General features: G+C 48.0%; 1 protein-coding gene across 1 annotated transcript in view; it reads left to right on the top strand.

Annotated features, from left to right (window-relative positions):
- cacna1g (calcium channel, voltage-dependent, T type, alpha 1G subunit) overlaps positions 1–12542 on the top strand; it is a 298872-nt gene that overhangs the window by 114267 nt on the left and 172063 nt on the right. The window lies entirely within an intron of this gene.

Genomic DNA, 12542 nt, shown 5'->3' with positions numbered 1-12542 from the left:
AAAAATCAGAGAAAGCTAGTCCCATTCGCCTGCACTGATTTGAGTCTCCTATTACTCAGTCTCTTGAATGATTTCCTTTGGCATCACAGTCTGTGTAGGCCATTGATGTGTTGGACTTCATATTAGAAGGTGAGATAGGGGGTGTTGAAGTTGGGGCAGGCTGAAGGGTCGACAAGGTGATTGGGACTAAAGGGCTGACGGGCGAGGAGAAAGAAGAAAGGGAGTGAAAGTAGAGAAGAGGATGAGGAGGTTAGAAAAAGAGAGGGATGCCAGTTAAGTGCAGGGTGACAGTGAACTGGAAGGATGCCAGCGCTCTCTGCCTCCCTCATCCCTTCTTTCCTCTCCTCCTCAGATGAGTTTTGGAGGATCCCCAGTCAATACTGCAGTGATTCTCAGGTTGTCTTGGACAGAGGGACACTTCCACACATCGATCTGTCAGCGCACCGGGAGTATAGAGGTTTCCCTCTGCTAGGGGGAGATACCACTGGTACTGTAGATACTGAGGATGGAAAAAAGGAGCAAGAACTGAGGAGGGAGAAAGTGAGAGCAGGAGAGTAGGGGGCAGAGAGGCCATTTAGAAGGCAATCATTGTGACCACGATATCAACATTACACATTAAAAACAAATGGTTCTATATAGTGCTAAATATGTAACCATAGTGGATCCCCTTTTTGGTGCTATAACCCTTTTTTTGAAGGTTCTATAAAGAACCATGCTCATAAGGTTCTAAATGGAACCCGAATGGTGCTATAAAGAACCATTTCCTAAGGTTTTATAAAGAAGCATTAATAAAAGGCCAAAAAAGGGTTCCGCTGTGCTTACAACCCTTTTTGGGTATCAGGATTTAAGGTGAGACCCAGATGCAGACACACAGAATTGACAATGGTTTAATATTCTAACAGGGGCAGGCAGTAGACAGGTCAAGGCAGACAGGGGTCAGTAAACCAGAGGTGGGGCAACGGTACCGGACGCCAGGCAGGCTCAGGGTAGGCAGAGGTCAACAATCCAGAGGTGGGGCAAAGGGACAGTTTGGCAGGCTCAGGGGTAGGGCAGAGTGGTCAGGCAGCATGGCTCAGAGTCAGGACAGGCAAGGGTCAAAACCAGGAGGACGAGAAAAAGAGAGACTGGGAAAAGCAGGAGATGAGAAACAAAACGCTGGTTGACTTGACAAACAAGACGAACTGGCAACGGACAAACAGAGAACACAGGTATAAGTACCCAGGGGATAATGAGGAAGATGGGCGACACCTGGAGGGGGGTGGAGACAAGCACAAGGACAGGTGAAACAGATCAGGGTGTGACATTGGGGCTATATAGGACCCTTTATATGGTTCTTTATGAACCTTAATGGTGAATGGTTCTATAAAGAACTTTTCTCAACGTTTTGTATCATGGTTTAATAGCCATATTGTGCTATCTCTGGAACACCTGGGGGTCCCTGAGGAGAGAATTGAGAACGACTGACTTACTTAGACTCATGTATGTGTTAATGTGACTGTCACAAGATACCGTTTCCTGGCCATAGTCATATATAACATGTAATAGCATAACACAACAGATTAGTTCAACTGGAATGACTCTCACTTACGGATGCACAAAAAGAGCTCTGCACAAACCGCGCCCGAAGATATTATAATGAGCCACCAACCCTACATTTTAATTATCACTAAAAGAGGAAATTACCATTTGTTTTAAAAACTGCACGAACCAAAGGGTTCTTGGGTCAGTATGGATCCACGTAGAACCATCACCCTTCCCAAAGAACCGTTGAGGAACCCAACTGTACACCCTCCACTATACATACACTACAAGAAGTAGTCATATGGCCAAGGTTTTTGGAAGGTGAAGAATACTCAGACTCAATGATAACACACTCCCATTAGTTTCCTTGAAGGTTTCCTTGAAACCTTGAAAACTTACCGTAATCATTGACCTCCTACCATCAATACAATCACAGAGCTGCAGAGCGAGGGAGAGAGACAGGAAGTGACAGTCTCTCTCTCTCTCTCTCTCGCTCTCTATTCCTCCCTGCCCTTTCTTCTCCTTGATTTATTGATGCCTCCTCGGACTGATTCCAGACCTGTTTGGGGACAGAAGAGAGGTTACAGATAGAGAGCGAGACAGGGAGGAAGGGAAGGAGTGGAGAGATAGAGAGAGAGAGACTTATGTGCGCTTGAGACAGGGCACAGACAATCTTAAAGTCCCCATGAACAAATTATATAAAAAAATATCTAGGTCCAGTTAAATGATTCTCTCCCTCTGTTGCTCTCCCTCTCTACCCCCCCTTCTCTTCCCTCTATCCCCTGCTCCTCCTCCTCACCCCTTTTCTCCTCTCTACCTCTCTCTCGCTCTCTCTCTCTGTCCTTTCCTCCTCACCTATCTTCTTCTCTCCCATCCACTCTCTCTCTCTCTCTTTCTCTGTCTCTCTGTATATCTCTCTCTCTCTGTCTCTCTCCCTCTCTCTCTCCAGAAGAGGGTATAAAGTGTAGTGTATTTATCTGAGTGAATGTGTTTTCTCCCCATCTACATGCCCTGCTTGTCCTCATTCACCTGCTGTATCCAGTTCCATTAGCTAGATGATGTCTACAGACAGCACTGCACAAGTAGGTCAGGATACCCACCATAGAGTAGTAGGAAGGAGGGAGAGACGGAGGAGATAGAGGGGGAGAGAGGACATGAGGAAGAGAGGCAAGGAGGCAGAGAGGGAGAGGGCATGGGGAAGGGAGATAGAGATAGGGAGGCAGGGAAGGAATGGTGAGGAAAGGAAAGATGGAGAGAATGAGGAAGGAGCAATTTCATTTATTTAACCTTTATTTAACTAGGCATGTCAGTTAAGAACAAATTCTTATTTACGATAATGGCGCTGGGCCAATTGTGCACCACCCTATGGCACTCCCAATCACAGCCTGATGTGATACAGTCTGGATTCGAACCAAGGACTGTTGTGACGCCTCTTGCACTGAGATGCAGTGCCTTAGACCACTACGCCACTCGGGAGCAAGAGAGAAGAACATATGAAAAAGCAGGGAGAGGGAGAAGGCAGGCAGAACGGAAGAGTGGGTAGAGATTATGATGAATGAAAAAGGTGAACAATTAATCTGTACCTCCTTTCTCATCCTCTCATCTCCCCAACTCCTTCTCTCCCCCTTTCCCTTGCTCCCTTTAACAAACACCTTCCCCCCCTTTTTTCCCCTCTCCTCCTTTCCCTCTCCCTCTTTGACAAACTCAGATTTACTTTAATCCTGATATATTTACTGCATAGCTGCAGGTGCTGTGTGTGTGTGTGTGTGTGTGTGTGTGTGTGTGTGTGTGTGTGTGTGTGTGTGTGTGTGTGTGTGTGTGTGTGTGTGTGTGTGTGTGTGTGTGTGTGTGTGTGTGTGTGTGTGTGTGTGTGTGTGTGTGTGTGTGTGTGTAGTGAGCTATCATCTAGACTAACTCTGATATCAGAGAGAGAGGGAGCGAGAGAGAGTGAGACGGAGGGAGGGAGGGAGGGAGCGAGCAATAGCGAGAGAGAAACTGAAAGGAAAACCCCCCTCATCTCTCCTGATGCTGCAATATGCTGTGGGGTTGCAGTCTTAACACACACTGCTATCTATTATACACACACACGCACTGATACACACACACACACACACACACACACACACACACACACACATACACACACACACACACGCACGCACGCACGCACGCACGCACACGCGCACGCACACACACACACACACACACACACACACACACACACACACACACACACACACACACACACACACACACACACACACACACACACACACACACACACACACACACACACACACACACACAGCGCTATCTATCAGTCAGTCACAATTCATTCAATGCTGGATAACTCCCACTGCAGCTAGTCTGTCAGCGATCCCCCAGAGAGTAGAATTATAACACAAACTGACAAATGTCATCAGAAGAGACAGAGTTAACTTAGTTGGCTGATCCAGTATATAATGACAGATGAGGGAGGGAAGGAGAGAAGATGGAGCATGGAGAGAGAAAGAGAGAACATGGTAGTTTTAGCAGTGGGAAGAAATTCTCCTTCACCACAGATGCAGTTTATAACAATATCCTTTCATCCTCTTAATGGATAACATAGGATCTGATCCTACATCTGCAGTTAAAGGCCATTTTTACAATCTTCGGTTTCCTATGGGTGAAATTTAGCAAGTTATTGTCTCTAAGCCAATGATGTGTCTGTGTGTTTTATGCCAGCACACTATTGCAAGATAATATTATTTTATTGTTAACTTTGATTGGGCAAACACACAGGCTAATGGCAACTATAGCCATGCTATTATTATAAAGTCATTATATAGGGCACGCACTGCCATTTACTGGTGTAAGGCTGCAGATGTTAGTCTGTTGGACAGAGGGGAAAAGATTGGGAGGGAGAGGGAAAGCGAGAGAGAGACTTCTGTGTTGTAGGGAGGAGAGTGAGAAGTAATATGAGGGCAGAAGCTCTGGGAATCTAGCAACATCTATTTCATCTCTCTCCTCCACCCCCCCCCCCTCGCTCCCTACCTCCTTTAACCCATCCCTCCCTCCAACTCAACCTCCCACGCCTCCCCTCGCTTCCTCCTTTTCTCGCATACTCCCCCTCTCACTCCCTCCTTCTCTCCCTCTCTCCCTCCTGACCTGGCAGTAAACCTCTGTTGATCTCCGTTGATCTCTATAGAAGGCTATAAATCACATAATTTTAATTGGAGCAGGTACAGTGTGTCAATATAACCGATACAGATATTACCTCAGGACAATCTACTGGGTCTGCCATTGTTTCACGTCCCCCCTCCCTCAGCCTCTCTCTCATACTTTACCTATTATAGTGATGTGTATGTCTGTGTTAGTGTGTGTCTAAGCATCTGTGTTTTTGTGTGTCTGTGTGCATCAGCTTGTGTGTGTGTGTGTTAGTGTGTAACTTTGTCTGTATGTATGTGTGTGTTTATGTGTGTGTGTCTGTGGTGTGTGTGTGTGTGTGTGTACCTTCTGCCAGGCTACTGTTGACTGTCTGTGTGTTGTTTTACAGATGGGAATGTGTGTGTTTACCATCCTTCATGTGCCAGTCTGCTTTTCCATACACACACTGATAAGTGAGGACAAAGCAAGGGATAGGTTGGCACCACGCCCAGGGAAGGGTGTGTGTTTGAGTGTTTGTGTGCAGTTTTGTGAATATTAACAACTGTGAGTGATCGTTCCCATACGGGATTTGTGTTTGTATATGCGATTTTGTTTTTGTAACGTGTTACGTACGTGTGTGTGTGTGTGTGTGTGTGTGTCTGTGTGTGTTTATGGTCTATATAGCTGTTTTGAATTAGATTCATGTGTGTTTCTGTGTGTGTGTGTGTGTGTGTGTCTAGGACTTTCAGGATTTGTAGATTCTGCTCACCCAAAATCTGCATCAAGGTTGGGCATTCCCGTCCACGCTCCTATCCCGTCCTCCCTCTATCTCTCTCTCCTTACTTCTCTCCTTCTAGCAACCTTGGCACAACCCTGGGTCAGATAACACATTAAAACGTCCTTTCCATTTCTCTCCATCATTTGATCACACTTTCTCTTCTATTCTCCTAACCGTCACACTGACAGCCACATCTGGTTCTTATCAAGCTTAGTTACGAGCTAATGCTAATGATCGATAAGGCTAAGTCTTCCCTAGGACCTACAGTACAGTATATGTACTTCTCCAGTCCCTTTGTGTAATTGTTCTGATGAAGCGCTTTGATGGCCGAAATGTTCATCTTTTGACTTGAACAAGGTCTAAATTAGTTTTTAATTGGTGAACGAGCGCTGCACCTTTTCCTTTTCAATCATTATCATTTTTGTGACAAGTGTTATTTACACACAACAGGTGTAGAATAACAGTGAAATGCTTCCTAATGGTCCTTTCCCAACAATGCAGAGGGAAAAAGTGAGAAATAATAGAAAAATGATACACATCGAGTAACAATACCTTGGCTATAAACAGTACACAGGTACCAGTACCGAGCTTGGAAAATTCCAGAAAATGATGTCATGGCTTTAGAAGCTTCTGATAGGCTAATTGACATCATTTGAGTCAATTGGAGGTGTACCTGTGGATGTATTTCAAAGCCTACCTTCAAACTCAGTGTCTCTTTGCGTGACATCATGGGAAAATCAAAAGAAATCAGCCAAGACCTCAGAAAAAAGATTGTAGACCTCCACAAGTCTAGTTCATCCTTGGGAGCAATTTCCAAACGCCTGAAGGTACCACGTTCATCTGTTCAAACAATAGTATGCAAGAATTAACACCATGGGACCGCGCAGCCGTCATACCGCTCAGGAAGGAGACGCGTTCTGTCTCCTAGAGATGAACGTACTTTGGTGCGAAAAGTGCAAATCAATCCCAGAACAACAGCAAAGGACCTTGTGAAGATGCTGGAGGAAACAGGTACTAAAGTATCTATATCCACAGTAAAACGAGTCCTATATCGACATAACCTGAAAGGCCGCTCAGCAAGGAAGAAGCCACTTTTCCAAAACCACCATAAAAAAAGCCAGACTAACGGTTTGCAACTGCACATGGGGACAAAGATCGTACTTTTTGGAGAAACTTTTTTGGAGAATTTCCAAATGGACAATGACCCCAAGCATACTTCCAAAGTTGTGGCAAAATGGCTTAAGGACAACAAAGTCAAGGTATTGGAGTGGCCGTCAAAAAGCCTTGACCTCAATCCTATAGAAAGTTTGTGGGCAGAATTGAAAAAGCGTGTTCGAGCAAGGAGGCCTACAAACCTGACTCACATGCTCTGTCAGGAGGAATGGGCCAAAATTCAACCAACATATTGTGGGAAGCTTGTGGAAGTCTACCTGACACATTTGACCCAAGTTAAACAATTTAAAGGCAGTGCTACCAAATACTAATTGAGTGTATGTAAACTTCTGAACCACTGGGAATGTGATGAAAGAAATAAAAGCCGAAATAAATCATTCTCTCTACTATTATTCTGACACTTCACATTGTTAAAATAAAGTGGTGATCCTAACTGACCTTAGACAGGGAATTTTTACTAGGATTAAATGTCAGGAATTGTGAAAAACTGAATGTATTTGGCTAAGGTGTATGTTAACTTCCGACTTCAACTGTATGTACATATAGGTGGGGATAAAGTGACTAGGCTACAGGATAGATAATAAACAGTAACAGCAGGGTATGTGATGAGTCAGAAGAGTTAGTGCAAAAAGGGTCAATACAGATAGTCCAGGTAGCTATTGGTTAACTATTTAAAGAACTATTTAGCAGTCTTATGGCTTGGGGGTAGAAGATGTTCAGGGTCCTATTGGTTCCAGACTTGGTGCATCGCTACAGATTGCCGTGCGGTAGCAGAGTTAACAGTCTATCACCTCGACTCACGTTGTTTGATCACCCACGGCTAGCTTAGCATTTAGCTTTCCCCATAAGGCTAGTCAATTTAACCTTAGCTTAGATTATTTTAGCCTCTAACCCAACGACGGTACCATACTTGCCTAACAATAGCCTTAGCTTAACTCATTGCCCGAACACCTGCAGTTCTCTCACTATGCTGGCTGGTCACTGCAGCCTGTCTGCCTACTGTTTATCCATTTACCTTGTCTTTCTGGTCTCTGTGGCCCTATGGCCATCTGTTACACCGAACTATCATCCAGGAGACCGTGGCAAGACGCACGCACGCACGCACGCACGCACGCACGCACGCACACACACACACACACACACACACACACACACACACACACACACAGATCAGGTGAAGAAGATAGAGGCTAGAGCTACCACCTGTACCAGGGATATCCCCATGCCCGAGGGGAAAGCACACACACCTGCGCATATGCAAACACACCCACACATGGACAAACATTATCGCACACACACACTCTCGCTGAATGGGTTACTCACGAAGATGCAGTACACAGAGACAGACACACACACAAACCTACACACACCTACACGTGTTGTGAGTTTGTTGGACAGACTGATTTGGAGTCAGAGAGACGAGGAAATTCCTTCATCTGCCCTCAAGACACACGTGGACAGCAGCTGTTACACACACCTCACAATACCAGAGAGAAGAGAGAGGAGAGAGAAGAGAGAGAGAGAGAGAGAAAGAGAGAGGGGTGAGGAGGAGGAGCGGGGGATAGAGGGAAGAGAAATGGGGGGTAGAAGGGGAGTATCAACAAATTGTCGAGGGCACTAGAACAGTCTGCAGCACCCGGCCTCACTCTACTAGAATCTGAAGTCAAATGTCTACTGTTTGCTGATGATCTGGTGCTTCTGTCACCAACCAAGGAGGGCCTGCAGCAACACCTAGATCTTCTGCACAGATTCTGTCAGACCTGGGCCCTGACAGTAAATCTCAGTAAGACAAAAATAATGGTGTTCCAAAAAATATTCCGTTTCCAGGACCACAAATACAAATTCCATCTAGACACTGTTGTCCTAGAGCACACAAAAAACGATACATACCCCGGCCTAATCATCAGCGCCACAGGTAACTTCCACAAAGCTGTGAACGATCTGAGAGACAAGGCAAGAAGGGCCTTCTATGCCATCAAAAGGAACATAAAATTCGACATTCAGGATCTGGCTAAAAATAGGATCTGGCTAAAAATACTTGAATCATTTATAGAACCCATTGCCCTTTGTGGTTGTGAGGTCTGGGGTCCACTCACCAACCACACCAAATAATGCATGCAGAGCAGAATTAGGCCGATACCCGCTAATTATCAAAATCCAGAAAAGAGCCGTTAAATTCTACAACCACCTAAAAGGAAGCGATTCCCAAACCTTCCATAACAAAGCCATCACCTACAGAGAGATGAACCTGGAGAAGAGTCCCCTAATCAAGAGAAGACAGGCTATGTGCACACTGCCCAGAAAACGAGGTGTAAACTGAGGTGCACTTCCTAACCTGCCAAATGTATGACCATATTAGAACATCATATTTCCCTCAGATTACACAGATTCTCAAAGAATTTGAAAACAAACCCAATTTTGATGAACTCTCATATCTACTGGGTGAAATACCACAGTGTGCCATCACAGCAGCAAGATTTGTGACCTGTTGACACAAGAAAAGGGCAACCAGTGAAAAACAAACACCACTGTAAATACAACCCATATTTATGTTTATTTATTTTCCCTTTTGTACTTTAACTATGTGCACATCGTTACAACAATTTGAAATGTCTTTATTCTTTTTGAACTTCTGTGAGTGTAATGTTTACTTGTCACGCCCTGGCCTTAGTATTCTTTGTTTTCTTTATTATTTTAGTTAGGTCAGGGTGTGACATGGGGAATGTTTGTGTTTTGTTGGTTTTGGGTGTTTCTATGGTAAAGGGGTTGTTGGGTGTAGTATATGGGTTTTTGTTGAGTACATGTGTCTAGCGTTGTCTATGTATGTTTAGTTGTCTAAAAGAGTCTATGGTTACCTGAATGAGTTCCCAATTAGAGACAGCTGATTTCGGTTGTCTCTGATTGGGAGCCTTATTTAGGGTAGCCATAGGCTTTCATTTGTTGTGAGTAGTTGTCTATGTGATACGTTTGTAGCCAGTGTGTGCACATCGTTGTTTAGCTTCACGATCGTTTTCTTGTTTTGTTTAGTGTTTAAGTGTTTTTGTTTCGTTTGCCTTCTTCGTTAATAAAAAGGAGATGGCTTATTTTCCTAAAGCTGCGTTTTGGTCCGTCAATCCTCCACACGATCGTGACAGAACTACTCACCAATACAGGACCAAGCGGCATGGAAAGCGGCAACAGGACCCACCTACACAGGATTCGTGGACATGGGAGGAGATACTGGATGGTAAGGGGCCGTGGGCACAACCGGGAGAATATCGCCTTCCTCGTGAAGAGCTGGAGGCAGCTAAAGCCGAGAGGAGGCGATATGAGGAGGCAGCACGGAGACAAGGCTGGAAGCCCGTGAGTACAACCCAAAAATTTCTTGGGGGGGCCTTAAAGGGAGTGTGGCGAAGTCAGGTAGGAAACCTGCGCCTACTCCCTGTACTTACCGTGGAGAGCGAGAGTACGGGCAGACACCGTGTTACGCAGTAGAGCGCACGGTGTCTCCTGTACGCGTGCATAGCCCGGTTCGGTACATTTCAGCTCCACGTATCGGCCGGGCTAGACTGAGCGTTGAGCCGTATGTCATGAAGCCGGCCCAACGCATCTGGTCACCAGTGCGTCTCCTCGGGCCGGCGTACATGGCACCAGCCTTACGCATGGTGTCCCCGGTTCGCCTACATAGGCCGGTGCGGGTTATTCCACCTCCCCGCACTGGTCAGGCGACGGGGAGCATAGAACCAGGTAGGGTTGGGCAGGCTCGGCGCTCAAGGGAGCCAGTACGCCTGCACGGTCCGGTATTTCCGGCGCCACCTCCCCGCCCCAACCCAGTACCACCAGTGCCTCCTCCACGCACTAGCCATATGGTGCGTGTCTCCAGCCCTTTACCACCAGTGCCTAAACCACGCACCAAGCCTCCTGTGTGTCCCCAGAGTCCTGTGCGTCCTGTTGCTGCTCCCCGCACTAGCCCTGAGATGCGTGTCCCCAGCCCGGTGCCACCAGTCTCGGCACCACGCACCAGGCCTACAGTACGCCTCAGCCGGCAGGAGTCTGCCGTCTGCACAGCGATGCCTGAACTGCCCGTCTGCCAAGCGCCATCTGAGCCATCCGTCTCCCCAGCGCCATCTGAGCCATCCGTCTCCCCAGCGCCGTCTGAGCCATCCGTCTCCCCAGCGCCGTCTGAGCCATCCGTCTCCCCAGCGCCGTCTGAGCCATCCGTCTCCCCAGCGCCGTCTGAGCCATCCGTCTCCCCAGCGCCGTCTGAGCCATCCGTCTCCCCAGCGCCGTCTGAGCCATCCGTCTCCCCAGCGCCGTCTGAGCCATCCGTCTGCCATGAGCCTGCAAAGCCGCCCGTCTGCCATGAGCCTGCAAAGCCGCCCGTCTGCCATGAGCCTACAGAGCCGTCCGCCAGACAGGAGCCGCTAGAGCCGCCCGCCAGACAGGATCTGCCAGAGCCGCCAACCAGACAGGATCTGCCAGAGCCGCCAACCAGACAGGATCTGCCAGAGCCGCCAACCAGACAGGATCTGCCAGAGCCGCCAACCAGACAGGATCTGCCAGAGCCGCTAACCAGACAGGATCTGCCAGAGCAGTCAGCTAGCCATGAGCAGCCAGATCCGTCAGCTAGCCATGAGCAGCCAGATCCGTCAGCTAGCCATGAGCAGCCAGATCCGTCAGCTAGCCATGAGCAGCCAGATCCGTCAGCCAGCCATGAGCAGCCAGATCCGTCAGCCAGCCATGAGCAGCCAGATCCGTCAGCCAGCCATGAGCAGCCAGATCAGTCAGCCAGCCATGAGCAGCCAGATCAGTCAGCCAGCCATGAGCAGCCAGATCAGTCAGCCAGCCATGAGCAGCCAGATCAGTCAGCCAGCCATGAGCAGCCAGATCCGTCAGCCAGCCATGAGCAGCCAGATCCGTCAGCCAGCCATGAGCAGCCAGATCCGTCAGCCAGCCATGAGCAGCCAGATCCGTCAGTTAGCCATGAGCAGCCAGATCCGTCAGCTAGCCATGAGCAGCCAGATCCGTCAGCTAGCCATGAGCAGCCAGATCCGTCAGCTAGCCATGAGCAGCCAGATCCGTCAGCTAGCCATGAGCAGCCAGATCCGTCAGCTAGCCATGAGCAGCCAGATCCGTCAGCTAGCCATGAGCAGCCAGATCCGTCAGCTAGCCATGAGCAGCCAGATCCGTCAGCTAGCCATGAGCAGCCAGATCCGTCAGCCAGCCATGAGCAGCCAGATCCGTCAGCCAGCCATGGGCCGTCCCTCAGTCCGGAGCTGCAGTCCCTCAGCCTGGTGCTGCCCCTTATCCTGGTGCTGTCCCTTACCCTGGTACTGCCCCTTAGTTCGGAGCTGCCCCTGACCCTGGTACTGCCCCTTACCCTGGTACTGCCCCTTAGTCCGGAGCTGCCCCTTAGTCCGGAACTGCCCCTTAATGCAGTGGGGTTAATGTGGAGGGGGGTCATTTGGAGGAAGCTAAGGAGGCGGTTAGGGACTGTGGTGACGTGGGGACCACGACCAGAGCCGGAGCCGCCACCGTGGATGGAAGCCCACCCAGACCCTCCCCTAGACTGGTTAATGGTGCGCCCGGAGTTCGCACCTTAAGGGGGGGGTTATGTCACGCCCTGGCCTTAGTATTCTTTGTTTTCTTTATTATTTTAGTTAGGTCAGGGTGTGACATGGGGAATGTTTGTGTTTTGTTGGTTTTGGGTGTTTCTATGGTAAAGGGGTTGTTGGGTGTAGTATATGGGTTTGTGTTGAATACATGTGTCTAGCGTTGTCTATGTATGTTTAGTTGTCTAGGAGAGTCTATGGTTACCTGAATGAGTTCCCAATTAGAGACAGCTGATTTCGGTTGTCTCTGATTGGGAGCCTTATTTAGGGTAGCCATAGGCTTTCATTTGTTGTGAGTAGTTGTCTATGTGATACGTTTGTAGCCAGTGTGTGCACATCGTTGTTTAGCTTCA

This window comes from Salvelinus fontinalis, chromosome 30, assembly GCF_029448725.1.
Source record: "Salvelinus fontinalis isolate EN_2023a chromosome 30, ASM2944872v1, whole genome shotgun sequence".
NCBI lineage: Eukaryota > Metazoa > Chordata > Actinopteri > Salmoniformes > Salmonidae > Salvelinus > Salvelinus fontinalis.
Note: the sequence above shows the minus strand (reverse complement) of the source record. Positions and strands in the feature narration are given on the sequence as shown.